We start from the raw sequence: 13205 nt of genomic DNA, 5'->3' as shown, positions 1-13205 counted from the left end.
AGGAAGGTCTGGTTTTGGGTTTATTTTTTTAAAGTTTTGCATCTGAATGCTCTTATTTTGAAGCCTGATTATTTTTGCATATAGAGGACATCATAACACAGACACCTCTGGGTTTTTTCTCTAATACGGCATTATATTTTCCTCCTCTGTTTTGGACTGAAGAGAACTCCAAAAGCAAGTTTATAAAAATGCCCCACTCAGTTGGGAAGGAAAGTATTCTTGTCTGGTTTTGGCTTGACTTATCAAGGCTTATGAAGGAAGGACCTTATCGGAGTGATGTCCCAGATCTGTCTTCTACTTAACAATTTAAGACTTGGAATAAACTGGGAGAAAAATCACAAACACCCACTGAAAAGTTTCTATTCATAGGACATGTTCTGGCCTTAAATGCCATTGCAGGACAAGTTTTAAAAAATACAACTATTAATCAAATTTCTCTTTCCAAAGTAATGTTTCACCTTCCTTCTGAAGCTAATGGACTGTGGTATTCTTCAAGATTTTGGAAACTTAAGACACAGACAGATGTATTGACAATCTCCTAATTGTCCCAGAAAGCATCTTTCTGTTGTTGGTGTCAAAACAATAGAAAGGATTCCCTCAATTTTTGAGTTTGGTGATGATTATTTTCAGGACATATGGGTCAGATTGAGTGGGTACTGCAAATTTTGTATACAAGAGTAGTAAGCTCCTTAAGAGCAGCACATCAAGATTCTGAACTGGAGGTACGACAGTGGCTGCCAGTTTAACTCCTGCAGATGTGTTTACCTGCCAAGCTCCCAAAAAAAGTGCTTCTAAGGCAGGGATACCTGTTAAAGAGACCCTTTAGAAGGGGAATTTTTGGCTCAGAGTTTTCAGTAAATAAACCTGTTTGTCTGAAAGAACTGTGCAAATTATTTTTCTGGCAACTTAGGAGTGGGCAGGAACAAGCAGTACGTTTTTGGTTGCTTTCTCAAAATTGGTTTGGATGCTCATCTGATACTTCAGGGAGCAAGAGCTGCAAAGTCAGAGACTTTCATAGGTGCTGATAGATGCAGTTTGCACCAGACATCGATTGTTATGAAACTAGTGTTCAAATTTCATTTACCTTATAGAAAATGCTTATAAAATTACTACTCCTTGAGTAAGGAATTGTTACAACCATTACATTAGAGCTGTCTGTTAGTATGAGGTAATCTTAATCCAGTATCCAAGCTGCTTTACAGAGACTAATTTTGGAATTCTAAGTATTCTGTCAAGACCACACAGACTAAGATTATGCTGGATAGAGGTTAGAATAGGTTTATTAGATTTAAACAATTCTGCTGAAATGCCTTTTTTTTTTTTTTCCCCCCTCCCCTTTTCTTTTTTTGATTGGATTGTATTAAGTATCCTGGAATTAAACCAGTTCAGGCTTTGGGGAAGAGGGACCTAAACTGGAGTCCCACCAGCTTGACAGGTGCGTGCAGTGACACTTGAGGGACATGTTCTGTCTGAAGAACTGTGAAGGTTAGTATAGCCTTTTACCCTTCAGTTTGGCAGTCCGAACAGTTGGTATATTTGTCAACTTAAACCTTGATTTACTAATTTCATTAAAAGCTCCAGGTCTTACTGTTTACGAGATGGCTCTTTCCTATCCTGTGTTGTATTGAGGATATGGGTGGAACACACAGATTGATGAAATGGGTACTCTGTGTGTTCAATCAAGAATAGTTGGCAAGCGCTGAACAGAAGCGTTAAGTTCCTGAAAGTGTTGTAGTATGGCTTTTTGATAACTCTTGTTTCTCTCTATCTTAAATTCTACTGCTTGAGGAGACTTGGAAGTAGGAGCTTTCTTATTTATGATAATAACAAAATTAGTCTTGCTCACTAATTAAAGATCTTAATGATGTTGATATTTTTATTTTGCACATGGGAATCATGCATAAAGATGGGTTATTGCCAAGTAAACATTTAAACAAAACTTGAAATAAAGGCAATTCATTTTATGTAGTGTTTACATACGAATGAAACCAGTCACTTTTGTTGGTAATAATTTTGAGTAAATATGAGGTTTTTAAAGTTGTGAATTAGTTTCTTTAGATTGTTCTGTTTAAAACTGTTGTTTTAATATTTATATAATGTCAAGTGGAAGCATCCTGTGCAAGAAGAAAATTTAGGTTTTTGGTTTCCTGTATTCAGTGAACGCTGATGTGTTGTTGACTGTCTGTATGTCAGCATTGGATGAAATCCTGGCACTGTATCTTGCAATCTCCCAGTTTAAAAATTGCTGCTTTTGTATAATCAGCATGAAAACAGTGGGCTCTGACTGTAAGAGCTCACGCTTGTATGTGATAACACAAAATAAAAACCTCATAAACAGGGAGGGAGTATTGATAGATAGTTAAGGAGTTAAGGCCATATTCTTATCATCAATGGCTTAGTCATTGTGTTAATAATTTTTTGTGTGATTTGAAATGTTAATACAACCTTCAATTTGCATCAGAGCAATAGTTAAATAAGTGGGGATATGTATATAGTGATAGGACAAGGAGTAGTGGTTTTAAACTGAAGGAGAGTAGATTTAGATTAGATGTTAGAAAGAAATTCTTTACTGTGAGAGTGATGAGACACTGGACCAGGTTGCCCAGAGAGGTTGTGGATGCCCCATCCCTGGAAGCGTTTAAGACCAGGCTGGATGGGGCTTTGGGCTACGTCATCTAGTGGAGAGTGTCCCTGCCCATGGCAGGGGGGTTGGAAATAGGTGGTCTTTAAGGTCCCTTCCTTTCTGTGATTTTGTGTCTCTTTTAAGCTCAAAAGTAGATTTCCAAATATTCTCTGTTCCAAAAGTTTCTCTATATGATAACACACTATATGTTCATATTTCAGAAAGCTTTATGTTCACAACTGTGTATTTAAAAAGCCCTTGAGTATAAATAATTGTTTTGAACAAATGAGACCTTCATTACAGTTAAATCTCTGGATTTAGTCAGTAAAATATTTAAGAATATATTGTAATTTCACAAGCTTAAATATTGTATTTTTTCATCTTTTATAGAGATCAAGACAATTTTTTAGTGTAACCAATTTATTTGTTTACAGCTGCGAATATATGGCTTGAAAGATTGGGATGTTTTATGTAGTCTTCATCAACAATGTAGATGTAATTGCCTGAAGTTACTTAAGCTTTCTCTTCTTTATTGTATCTTACTGATGGAATCCTTTGTACACGTGTAGACTATATCTTCCTCTTATTGATTCTTCTATGCCCGTGGCACATTAGAGCTTATATTTTCTGCATAGCAAAAAGCTATTTCCGCAATGTTCAACAACTGCTTTTGGCTCTTTGACTTTATTTGTTGTCATGAAATTGCCATACATTCGTCTGTATTATTTTGGTGAGAAATTAAATTATTACAGTGTGATTAGAGGTGTAGAAGTCAGACGGATTGTCGATCTGTGGTGCATCGAAAAGGTTGTTTTGTGGGATAGGAACATTCTTGTGTTTGTCAAGAGATGGTACTCTGTGACTGTTTTCCTTGTGCTTTTTTTCCTTTATGTGTGGTGTTTGAGTATGTGTTTGGTTGTGCTCTGCCCTGTTTCTTCAAACAAGAGACTGTGTACTGTGACCCCCACAGCCAGCTGAAGGAAAATAAAGGGGGGGTTTTAGGTTCTTCCATCATTCTATTATACTTAGGGCTACCCTTGGATTTGAATATTCGTGCAAGAAAAAAATGAACCTAACTTGGCTAAATAAAGAAGATATATTTTTTGTTGTTGGGTTTTTAATAAACTGTTTCTTTTCCCCTGATGATTAAGCAGAGTGTTAGAGATTTTTCTTTAGTCCTGCTGCTGTCCCTGTACTTGCATGCAGAAGATGACCTACTGTGGGAAATTATGTCTAAGGCTATCTGGTGAAAAATTGTAGGTCATAGCACATGGTGGAAAGAAAACTATGCTTATTAGTATGGAAATTCTGTCATCTGTAGTCCTTGGATATTCTACCAAGAAAGAGGTCCTCATGCAAATGAAGTTTATTTTGAGGTTTACTGTGGGCTGAGTTACACATTTCTCTCCAGACATCTTGCCTTAGTTTTGGTTTCATCAATCTGCACATGTATATAAAGATGACTGTCTCAGTATAATTCATGAAGTTATTCAGTTCTGAGCTGTGTGGATACCAGTTTTACACTACATTAAACTTTCTGCCTCAGAGGGTGCTTATCAGGTAAACCAAATGAAGTAAAAGAGAGATGAGAGAAGGCTGCTACAGGTGTAAATTTAAGTGAACAGTAACTTCCTAAAGAGGGGGGAATCTAACAAGACTTCTCTGGAGGTCTTATGCTTTTTTACAATGCTGCTCGGTACAATTACAAATAGAAGTGATGGCTACCATTATTTCATTGAAGCTTTTTGCAAAGGTTTGTTAGCTTATGGTACAAGAGCAATCACAGAAGATTTGTTTTTGATCAAATTCTGTAATGCAATTTGTTAAAACATATAAATACATCAAAACCCTGCAGGGACACTTATACTTTTAAAAAAGGAAATAGTTTGAATCCTTATAGGACTTGATTAAAAACAAAAAAAACCTCCAAGCAAACCATTTTAGAAAGAATTTTGTGTTTTGTTCTTTGTTGTGTGCTAACAAGTCTAACAAATCTTAAGGAGGCTGTGACCGAATTTACTTCAGTTCTAAGGAAGAAAAAAAAAGCTTTTTTTCTTCAAGTGGTTTTGTTTAAGTGTTCACATGTACAGTTGCTTGAAATGACATACCTTACCGAGAGCTCCGCATAACCAAATTGATGCGTAGTCCAGATTATAAATGACTTCCTAGAGACAACTGGGGAAAAAATAGCAGCTTCTGATTTCATTGTGTGCTGAAGTTGGAGAATATTCGTGTATTTCTGTAACTGGTTTTTTGTTGCTTTTGGTAGACCATTAGGAGTTGTACTCAGCAGTTAAAGAACATTTTTTAACACGTGTCAAATAACCTTGAATTTTTAATGTTTGAAAATGAGGATTAAATATCACATAGCCATTCATTTTGTGGTCTGCTGACATTTCCTTGAAAAAGCTAGCGTAAACTGCAGATCAGCAAATTCCCTGCTGTTAAGCTTACAACTTCCCTGGTTTTATAATTATGTACAGCTGATTTTAAAACAGGTTTTCACATGCTCATTGGTGCAGTGCGAAAGCACCTTGCAGGAAGTGTTGGGTTTATCTATCGGCTGTGTAACGAGTCCCTTGCTGCAACATCTTGCCCCTCCCCTAAGCAACCAGCATCCACTGAGCATAGTGGCTCTGCTAGAGTTGCTTCTGTTTTCATGGAGGAGATAGCAGACCTCACACTGCAGCAGGTGGAGCTGCCTTGGTGGATCTAACCCTGGGTTCTGGCTGAGAGGATCCGAACGGTACTTTGGGGCCGTGAGACAGTTGTCACGTCAAGCTGACGCTAACATAATTAAATATAAAGCTGACTCAAAAAATTTAAAAATGGACACAGGATTTTTTCTTTGCTTCTTTTTTACGATCTGGTTTCTAACTTGAAGCAAATTTTTTCTTTTCCTGAAGGATTCAAGCTATTTTATATAAAGGTTTATTTTTGAACACTATGGACTTAGATTAAATGTCAAATACAGGCAGCAAGCAGCGCTTACAGAGGCATTTTTCTGGAATCTCAGTCACGGATCGATTGAAGTGCACAGGGTCTGAAAAAATGTCTCCTAGCATAAAAAACTTGGATTGTTTTTCTCCGATGCTATGCCACTGTAAAGTAGCATGTACCAACAACACAATATCTTTAATGTTTGGATGTAAGGTGGGTCTATAAAAGGACTTTCCTGGAAATGTAAGCTGCATTTAGTGAATGATTGCCATTATGTCTAATGTAACTGTACCTTAAATTTCTGATTAAATAGTGTGTATTTTGTTCCATGCCTTACTCTATTATCAGAGCTCTTGGTGATTATGACAGAAGTAATGAATTATCATGCCTACTGTTTAAAGATCCCTTTGAACAACGTTTTGAATTTACTGAATGCCGCATGTAAAATGTCGTCATTCTCCATTAATCAGCATTAATCATCATGTAATCAGTTTATTGCACTTGGCTTTCATTTTCTTCAGCTGTAGAGAATTAAATACACAGGAGACTTGCACTGAGGTGCAGGGCTGGAAATGCCTCCTGACATCATATGGATGGAAGCAATTGTTAGTGGCAGGTTTGGGTTTAACAATGCCCTCGGGCATTTAGTCATTTTAGGACTACATCAACTGTTTAGGTTTCAGAGTAATAAAACATAATAATTTGGTAATCCTCAGAAAAGTAAACAGAATATATTCAATGTCTTGTCAAAAATGTTTTTTCCAGTAAAATTAATGCCCAGTGTGAAGGATATGATGAGAACACTAAGTACTGGGAAGCATCTTTAATTTTTAAGGGATATGGGTGTGAAGTTACTTTTGAGACAGAGATTCAGAAATCTTTCTCTTCAAAACTTATTTTGCATATTTGGTGTTTCCAAGTCAGTGTTTATTGTTTTTAACAAAAAGTACTTGAATTAGATTTTTATTTTATAAATTGGGAACAGTTTTGTGTGTGTGTGTACACATATACATACATATGTGTGTGTTGTGTGTGATGCATTTTTAGATATATATCACAAAAAGTTGATGTTGAATAAATGTCACCTAGGTTGGGAGAGAGGAATCTGAATTTTATGGATCTTTAGATAGTGTGAATGATTTATTATGAAACTTAAAGTTGAATATTTCCAGGAGGGAAGAATTTGCCTTGTTTTGAATCCACTTCTTTCATGTGTCCAAAGTGTTTTTTTCAGCTGAAAATGTGTATATATTTATTGATGCAATTTGGAAACTTTTTGCTATAAAATTAAGATTTCTTTCCTTTTTGTGGAACTTCATGTCCCTCTTATTTTTAAGATATTCTCATGTTTAAATAATAAACTTGGGAAGAAAGCCATGGCACGCAAATACTATCTTGATTTTCATGTTGCCAGTTCAACTGCAGAGGAGAGATGCTGTTCGCTTTAAGACAAAACTAAAAATATCCAGCAAATATCCAGAATCCACTTTAGGCATTTTGTGTCGGATCTGAGCGATGGCGGCATTTTCCCCTGCACTCGCGCGTCAGCGGCTCTTTCTGTCTGTCGGAACGCATTAGCGACTCCTCACCTTGCTCCGATTCGGCTCACCCCGGCCCCCCGGGCGCAACCTGCCCCGCGGAGGCGGCAGCGTACGCGGGGCGGCGGGGGGTTCCGCGGGGCAGGGCGCTGCTGGGCCGACTGGGAGCTCCGCGGCCCGAGCTGGGAGACCCGCGGCCGCAGGGAGCTCCGCCGCCGGCACCTGCCTCTCTGCCGGGCCTGGGAGGAGGAGGGGAGGTCAAGCGCTTCGTACAAATCACAGTCGGCAGAATTCTTTATTAACGTCATTTGGCAGCATGCTAAGCGGTGGTGTATCTTGCAGACCAGTAGTTTCTTGAGCCCAATTAATTTAGCAATGTTGTGTTTTAAAATATCTTAAGATTATTTATGCATAGGCTTTAATTATCTTCAAATAAACATGTATTGCTGTTACGACAGCGTGGGTACTCTACACTATGTACATCCCCAATGAATGGAAGGATTTAGGTTTAAATAGTTGTGACCTGCTGGTAATGCAGAGAGATTTTGCACTAGGCACTTTCCTTTTCTTGAAGAAAAGTTAGAGGGTTGTATTTCACTAAAAATAAAATACTCTTGTCCTCCGAGAAGATAGCCTTTGAATACTGAGTCAATATTTAAATGACTGTTAAGCAGTAATTCAGGATAACCTCTTCAGTCCTTTACATAAAGAAACAATCTCTTACAAGTAATCCTATGAAATTTACATTTTCCTGCTGTGTTTTGACCACATATGAAAAGAACATTCACAATCTGACTGTTCTGTTTTTGATATCTTTTCCTTGGCATTCTGGAACAGGTGAACTTCTTCACTACAAATATTTCTGGTGTTTTTGTGAATTTATATATACTTATCTTAAATTGTTGTATCAGTTCTGGATATCCATGGCATGAAGCATTACATAAATACTTATATTTAACACTAGCTGGGCATTTTGACATTTGGTGGAACACTGCGACCTAAATAAACATGTTCTATGCAGTTTCATTCAAGATACAATGTCAGACTGAAACTGTCCAAGGGGGGTGAAATGCCTTATGTTTTTGTCTTAGCTGTAATTATTAAAGGAAAACAGTGTTTTTGAGAATGAAGCAGTTAGTTACTCAAAGTACTGAACTTGTGTTTTAAAAACCCCAAAGACCAAAAAATTTGCTCTAGTATTTCAAGTCATTCAGTTTTACATATGTTGAGGCCTAAGCTGAAAATAATACCCTATGTCCTAATCTATGGTAAGTGAAGAAGTTCTGAAAATACACAAACACATGTCCTCTTTTCTTACATGACTGAAGTGTCCTTTGTTAGCCACAGGCTACAGCTTTTCAGTGTGAATTGCTGTTCACCTGCAAAGAGACTTTATTTGGCTCTTGTAATCTGCCTGGTTCTTACAAATGAAAAGTTTTCAGATTAACTTGAGTTCTGCAATAGTGGAGCATACCTTTTGTGTCCTTTTCCTCCATTTGGAAGGCACTATTAATTTCCTAAGTGCTAGTTTCTGGTTTAGCACTTCTACTAGTCTACAGGGAAGACTGGTACAAAATGCATTAGCATCTTAGTATGCTATTCATTTTTGGATTAGTTTTGTTTTAGCAAGATTGGCTGTATTGTTGCTTTTGTTGTTAGACCTGTTGGAGCTTATTTTCTGCTGAATGGTATCTTCATGTCAGAGTTGTGAAGGTTGGTTTGGGGGGAGATGGGAGGTTTAGATTTAGATTTTTCTACTCATCTGCTTTTGACATACTGTATCCTAGTCCTTTTATGCACAAGTGGAGGCGTTGAATGTCAAACAGTTTTCCCAACAACTTCAGTTGCTGGAATTATCTCGTGAAGGGTCATTTCAGATCTTCTGAAAGTGGAGCAGTGACTGAACAAGGACAAGTATTGAAACTTGGGGAGCCAGGTGCAAATGGTCCAAAGCCACTTTGTTTTATCATACTGCCTGCTCATACTGCATCAGAGGGGGTCTGACCCTGTGAGCTTCTGTATATTTGTCAAATTCAGATTAAATTTACTTTCTAAAGTCCTCATTCTTAACCTCTTTCAAAACATGGGTTGAACTTGCACAGTGAAGATTAAAACTTATCTGGGGACAGACTGTATAAGCCAGGCTGTGTGTTTTCCTGGGTTTTGTTTGTAATTTTTGTTGTTTGAGGTGCGCAGTAACTTGGGAGTAGTATTGCTGCATGGGTTGGGAGGGTTAAAATCTGGAGAAGGGAAACGAGAAGGTCAACTTAGGAACTTCTGTTGTTTTTTAAGTGTCCTTTCACTCTGTTATATTAAAGCTGGTTTAGCACTGATTTTTTTTTTCTTTGTGCATAGAGAAGATACATTACTGTGGTTTCAAATTTCTTTTCACATCAGACAGCTGATTGGTGTGTATGTCTGATATGAATTGGATTTTGATACACATCCCATTTTGAAGAGAACTGTAGTTACTGCTGCCTTCCATTTTGTCATTAAATTATCTGGTAGTTAAGGACATTCTTGCATAATTAATTTTCTGTCCATGAACATGGCATTCTGTATGGCTTGAATCTCTGGAATAAGGGCATTGCATGCTGTTGTGGATATGGGTCACCAGTTTAGGGCTGGGGTTTGTTTAAGTGTTCTTTAAATAATTTCATTTCTTTCATTTCTGTTTCAGTAAGATTTCTCATTGGAGGTTCTTTAAAAAAACCTTTAAAACCACAACTTAATTATCTCTAGGGGGTAGATTAAGTATGAATCTGTTTGAAATATCTTCTTTTTAAAATGTAGGTAACAGCTTAGGCAGACTAAAGTGAACCTTTTTAAGGATGAGTTTCCTAAAACTTTTCTTTGCTTTTTGTGTGAACAGGTGATCTATAATCTGAAAAACGGTGCTATAAAATGTCCAGAAAATCCTTGTTTGTCCTGCAGATTGTTGCAGATAGTCTGTTCATCCTTATTTTTGTCAAACTCTGCCTGGCCTGGGAACAGGAGCAGAGAGGCCATGGGCCTGAACAATTAACACAATGATTTCACTGCAGTGATTTTGGACCATCTTCTTGTGTGATGTAAACTGGCATTAGTTTATTAAAGTAAATGGATTTTTCAGTAAATAATGTAGTCCATAGTGTTTGGTGACAGTTCAAAACTCATTGAAGGTATAATCTAGCCTGAAGAAATCTTGTTAACTATGTTGCATCAGTTGTATACCTGCAACTGAATCCTTTGGGGCAGTATCTGTCAGATGTCTGTGTTAAATATTTAGCTCTTGGTTGCTTTGGACTATAAATTATGATTATAAAGTATACAGCAGCCCTTAAAGCTTTGTAAAAATAGTTAAATTGCTTGGCTACTACCTGAGTGCTGGGAAACTTCTGAGATGTGCAGCTGAGGCACTCCATCTGCAAGTTCAGAGCTGCTTTGCCACACCTGCCTCTCTTTCTTGTCTTTGATCTATCTTGCCCATTGCTGGGTTGTCCCTTCTAATCTAGGGTCTCCTTGGAGCTTGGATTTGGGTGCAGGATTGGATTCTCTTGGTTGTACGCAGAGAAATGGAGTTGGGCTGATCTTATTCTCTACCTGCTTTTCTCACTATTATGCCAGCACTGCTGCATGTCTCACCTTGTTGTGAGCCACTTTAGGGAATTAAAGAAAATCTAATATTGCTGGAAGAGGGAACAAACATTCTGCTAGATTAGCTTGCTGAGCTTGCTCACCATCTGATGTGTGCTAGCAGCAAGGGGCAGGGAGACATACAGCTCAACTAAGAGGGATTGGATAGGTCCTTTGGACAGTAGCTGCCCTTGGAGTGAGCTAGGCTGTGTTGTGAAACAGTATCTTTAGACTCCTGTGGAGGGTAACTTGCAGCGGCTTTTGCTTCATATGCAGCAGCAGAATTAACTTAGTGTGGCTGAAACAGTTGACTGAATCCTTGTTTAAGGGATGGCAGCTCCTGGCAGAGGAAAGGAATAGGTAATTTTGGATGGTGGCTGTTGGACCATGCTATATCACTGGAATACACTACCTCAGTCAAGAGGCATGGTATTTCAGACGTGATGATCCATAGTAAAGTACTGTGAAACACTTCCACTTCTATGGAGAATTGGCTGTTATAAGATACAGTAATTTGCTTTACTTGAAGCACTTTCCTTGCCCTTTGCAGAAATTACTTTTGAGCGTAGTGCGGTACCTTTCAGAATAAGTAGTGTTATGGATGTTCTGTTTTCATGCACTACTTGTCCTTGTCTTCTATTTGCACTTTGAAACATTATCCTGTAAGTATTTCAGTTAGTGTATTTTAAACATGAATTCTGTTTTTGTTGGGGGGGGTGTGTGTGTTTGTTTGGGGGGGGGGTTGTTTTGTTTCAAGTTGGGAAATATTTTGCAAATAATAGTAAAGTCAGTCTTGTATATTGCATCAAAATCCAATTAGCACTTCACATTTAAGATTTTTTTTTAGAAGCTTGTAGCCCATGTCAGTGCCTTGTATGAGACAGCATCCTTTACTGCAACATTTGTAATGTTTAATCTAAATTATAATGATATACTGATCTATTAAAACTTCATATGTACTATGTTGTTGTAAGTGCTGATACATTGTATGATGTAAATGCATGTTTCTTAGTGAAATCTAGAGCCTGCTTACACTGAGGCATGTCCAAATGCCTGTTTCTAACAAATGTTTCCAGTTTCAGGAAAAAAAATCAAGGTAATTCTGTGCTTTGCCTAAAGGTGTTGACTGTTCTGTAAAGGAAGTTTAATTTTGATTGACCTGTGACTATTTTATTATTAAAATCCAAACTGGAATGATCCACTTCTAGCTTTCCACAGGGTCTTGTCTGAGATGAACTGGGAACTTAATCCACTTTCAGGTCTCATTTTCCTGTATTTCCTAGTCAAATCAAAGCTTGAGATCTGGCAGGGAAATCTTGGATCACAGGTCCAGCCAAATACTGCCTTCACCAGTGGAGCAGGCTTCTTTAAGCTAGCAGAATTTCTGCTTTCTCTGCTGTATTGCAAGATATTTTCTGTGCTTCTTGCAGCTCTACTGTTTATTTTTTGTAATTTCCAATGTGATTGTTATTTATGCATTGATGATGTTCACTTGTATTTTTGGCCAACACTGTTCTTTAAACAAAAAAAATAAGTCTTCATGTAAGACAGGCACACAATGGTGTGTGAGCAGAAAATGAACGGGTTAAGCGTTACAGGTAACTGATGGATCATTTCAAGCAATTTCTTTCTAGTTTATCCTGTCAACTTTATAACTTTGTGATATTGCAGGGCTTTTCTGTGAAGGGTAACCTGAAATTGTACTTGCATGTAACTGTTAGCAGGGTTAGTTGTCATACACTGTTTATCAGGTACTGCCTTGGTGTAGTGTTCCTGTGCTTATAGACAAATGGGTTACTTGCACTCATCTACTGAATTACGGAGTATAAATGACTTACCAAGAAGATGACTATTTTTGACTTAAACTGTAGTACGTAGATCTTAGAATTCTTTAAGCACCTTCTCCTCCCCTCCCCGCTGTAAATGTTTTCTATCCTAAGTGTACTTTAATAATAGGAATAGCTTTTTCCAAGTTGAAAATGATTATATGTTTAGAAGGCTTTTCTGTTCCTTTAATGACATAACATGCTTTCCATGTAAACTAGTAACAACTAGGTGTGTACTCTGGAGTATAGTTGTAGTGTGTGAAAGTGAATGTGGTTATAAAATGTTGAGGTGCATCTTATGGACACAATAAACCCTGCTGGAATAAGGTCACATGACTTCAGCTTTCAACTTTAGTTTTAACTAGCAATAAACTGCATGGACTTCCTAAAGTGCCTCAGAACTGTCTGAGAATACCAAGGTGAAACTGGGGTGAAGCTTATATTTAAGTTTTTTGGTAATGTGAGCCCATGTTAGCTCTGGAGTTTGGAGGTGCTGAATGAGCAGGTAACTCTGCAGTCCAGAGGATGCGTCAATATTATGTATGCTCCTGATTTCATTAATAACTTTTGGTAGGGATCTGCTGGTGTGGATACAGCACAGTCTGACTAGAACGCATCCCTGGTGGTGAAGTAATAGGTTCTGTTTTTTTAAATGGAATACAA

The 13205-nt window shown here is 37.7% G+C and overlaps 1 protein-coding gene across 10 annotated transcripts in view; it reads left to right on the top strand.

Annotated features, from left to right (window-relative positions):
* DLG1 (discs large MAGUK scaffold protein 1) overlaps positions 1-13205 on the top strand; it is a 157129-nt gene that overhangs the window by 42125 nt on the left and 101799 nt on the right. The window lies entirely within an intron of this gene.

This window comes from Balearica regulorum, chromosome 9 (genome assembly GCF_011004875.1).
Source record: "Balearica regulorum gibbericeps isolate bBalReg1 chromosome 9, bBalReg1.pri, whole genome shotgun sequence".
In the NCBI taxonomy this organism is placed as follows: Eukaryota; Metazoa; Chordata; class Aves; order Gruiformes; family Gruidae; genus Balearica; species Balearica regulorum.
This window is presented reverse-complemented; position numbering and strand designations above follow the sequence as displayed.